This window comes from Pinus tabuliformis, chromosome 6, assembly GCF_031772625.1.
Source record: "Pinus tabuliformis cultivar Carrire ecotype Pingquan chromosome 6, CPIR1, whole genome shotgun sequence".
Lineage (NCBI taxonomy): Eukaryota > Viridiplantae > Streptophyta > Pinopsida > Pinales > Pinaceae > Pinus > Pinus tabuliformis.
Genome location: NC_142292.1, coordinates 246,568,334 through 246,572,155, shown reverse-complemented (window position 1 = coordinate 246,572,155; position 3,822 = coordinate 246,568,334).

The following is a 3,822-nucleotide window of genomic DNA, read 5'->3' as shown; positions in this document are numbered from 1 at the left end:
ACACTTCTAACAAGGTAATGCATTTATGATGCATTACTACAGGGGGTTCAACACTGACCTAATACACCAATCAATATGCCAATGGAAAATTTCCTGATGGGTTATCATGTTGACTACCTAATATTCTTATTGATTAATATCATATACATGGAAAATTGAAGCCAATTGCACTTGTATCGAACCAATGAGAAGGAGACTTACATTTCTTTTAGGTAAGGATGTCGTTAAAAGGCATCTGGAATCCTTCCAGATAGAGAGTTTTGGTCGAGATACCTGTCATCAAACATCTTGTTGGTCAAATGCGAATGTGAATGGGAAATGAGAAATAAGAATGCACAACAAATTAATGCATTTTCAAGTATTAGATAAAGTCATAAGCCTTGGGCTTGCCAACCCTCTTGAGGCTTCAGAAGGCATTGAGGCAATTCTCTCTACATGACGAATGTGTCCAGGGATTTGTCTGTTAAGAACAACCTTTTGAAGACCAACTCTATAAGCATTAGACTAGCTAGGCTTAGGCGATAGAGGAGGAGACGTAGATGGTGACAACGATGGATAAAGAGACGGGGGTGACTAAGAATGCCCCGCCAATGTCGAAGTTGGGGAAGATATCAAAGATATGCCAGGGGAACTCAAACTCACAACTCGTTCTAGCGGTTGTCGAAGCGGTGATCCGTCATAAGTCATGGTGAATCTTGGCGAGTGGCAATTCATGGCCTTGTTTGAGATGATTACCTCGCCCAACTAAGACTCGAGAAGGAGCGCAAGTCGTGCAAAATGGAGACATCATTCTGCCAAGCGCGACCAGTGTAACAATAAGAGGCTAAAATATCTACCAAATTGTAGTTGGACAAATGTCATAGTCATATGAAATATCTGCATAATTGTAGTTGGATAGATGTCATGGTCATACGAAAATGGTAGACGAAAATGCATATATATATATATATATATATATTAATTTTCTTTAAACAAAATTATTTATATTATTATTTTTATATTTTTATAATATTAATCCACTTATCGGTTAGTTTATGACTCTCTAAAATTGTTTTTATATTTAGATATGAATAAGATTTTACCTTAATATTTTTAGAATATTATATTATTAATTAATAAGGTTACAAAAGGTTATAAAAAGTTTAACATAAATTAATTATTTTATTAAATCATTTTATTATAACTTCTTGTTTTAGAATTTTATTTTATCAAAATAATTTTCCCTTAACTTTTTTGGTCAAAACCCTTTCTAACTTTTTAACCATAACGACATTGTTACTTTATATATTTTTATGATACTATATTTGTTTATCCACATATTATTTAATATTTATATGAATAATATCAAACCATTAATTCTCTTTAGAATATTATATATAATAATAATATGCGTTAATATTATCTAATTCATGACTCTAAAATTATTTAATATTTATATAGGATTAAACCATTAATTCTTTTTCGAATATTCATTAATATGGTTACAAAGAGTTATAATTTTTTTTAATTAACTTATTATAATATTATTTTATCAAAATTATTCTTTAATTATTTTCCCTTACCTTTTTGGTCCAAACCTTGTCTATTTTTTGCCCTTAGTCAAACTAGCTGTTATTCGCTAATGGCTAGTCAGCAACTCTCTACATCTATTTATCTCATTTTGCTAATGGCTAGTCAGCAGCTCTCTACATCTATTTATCTCATTGCCTGGATCTGGTTCCTCATCTTGTCCTGAAGATGAACTACACTGGCTAGTCAGCTCTCTACATCTATTTATCTCATTGCTTGGATCTCGTTCCTCATGTTATCCTGAAGATGAACCACAGTCTGTGATTCGAAACGCGTCGACGAGAATATCTCTCATGTGATTTTGTTATAACATTTTTATTATCTAAACTCAATAATTAATATATATAAAATGAGGAATAATTTTAATTTTTTAATTAAATTAAAAAAAAAAAAATCTAAAAATTATATTAAAGAAATTGTTTTCTACCCACAGAAATAATAAATCTCAATATTCTTTTTTCAATATCTCAATATTTTCTTTTTCAAAATATTAAAATTTTGAGAAATTCTTTACGTTGTTAAACATTAATTTTTAATAAATTCTTCTCATTTTTATGTAAAAAGAAGTTTCTTTGCTATTTTTTTTAATTAATTTTTAGAAAAAAATATATATTAAAATTGTTTTTGTTTTCTCTCAACCTCTGTTGTCTCTAAAATTTAAAATACTTCGATATGCTTTCACCCACTTTCAACCCTTCTACCCTGACATCAAAGCTTCTTACCATCGTCTCCTTCGTCGCAAGAAACGACTCTTTGTCTCTCATAGAAGACGAGAACTTTCTGCTCTCCTTGCCCACTCCCCTAAATAATTCTGGCATACCATCCTTCCCCGACGCTCCCCTCTTCCATCTGACCTCGACCCTACATCCATGTTCTCTCACACTTCCAACCTTTATGATATCCCGGGGCAGAGCCAAGTTTGTGTTATCTCCTCACCCCCTTCCTGTTACCTATTCTCAAACAAAGATATTAGAGAGGCCATTTGGGTGATGAATAGCAACAAAGTAGCCAATGAGGAAGGCTACCAAGCAGAGTTCTTTAAACACGGTTTTCGTGCTTTGGTTAGTTACTTGGCTGATCTCTTCAACCATGTAGTCCGTGAAGGTTTTCCACCGGCATGGTCACACCACATCATCCATCCGATCCACAAATCAGGCTCAAGCTCAAATCCTAATAACTACAAAACGACCATGGTGGGCCACACATTCTCGAAGTTGTCTGCTACTATTCTACATAGGAAGCTCTCCAATGACCTTGAGTAGAGACAACTCAGAGCTAGGGGACAGACAGGCTTTTGACCAGCTCATCAGACCATTTACCACATCTTCACCCTTTGCGTTGTGATTGAGGAGGCACAACATCGCTCTTCGAAAGTCTACTATTGTTTCGTAGATTTTCGGAAAGCTTTTGACTGTGTTCCGAGGGAAGCCTTACTCCAGAGACTCTGAGATATTGGCATCTCGGCATCCCTATTGATAGCTATTACGCGCCTATATGAGTCTGTCCTTGGTCATCTTTGCATGGTTCATGGGATGTCTGATTTCATCCAAAGCACTATTGGGGTTAAACATGTTTGTCCATTGTCTCCTACCCTGTTTGGGATCTATATTATTGAGTTAGAGGCTTTTCTACACAAACATATCCAGGACACTGATGGTTGCCTTCTTCACAAGGTCATGATATCTATTCTACTCTTTGCTGACGACGTGGTCCTCCTCTCCTCATCTCCAGAAGGATTGCAGAGGCAGTTGGATGCCTTAGCTTTGTTTTGCAATCTTCGACAATTGATGGTCAACCTCGGTAAAACCAAGGTTATGATCTTCAATGGGGTGAAGAAAACTTCAGACCTTCACTTCATATTCAAAGGGGAGGAGGTTGAGATCACCAACACGTATACATACTTGGGGGTGCAATTCTCAGGTCCCCACTTCAGTTTGCGACTAGCTCTTCAACCTCGAATCAACAAAGGATATGGATCCTTAGCCCTTCTCGAGAGACAGTGCTTTCGACATCACTTCCAAGACGTCTCGTCCAAGATGAGCCTCATGGACACCTTGATTCATCCCACTGTTCTATATGGCTCAGAGATTTGGGGACTGTCTTTACTTGAGTCGGATTGGGCTTCAGTTGAGAGAGTCCAGACTCTTCTTCTCTACCGCATCATTAGATGCAAACAGATAATACCTCAGCACATTATCCTTGTAGAGTTTGGAGCTCAACCCTTTCGGCTTGAGACAGTCTTCAATTTGGTCT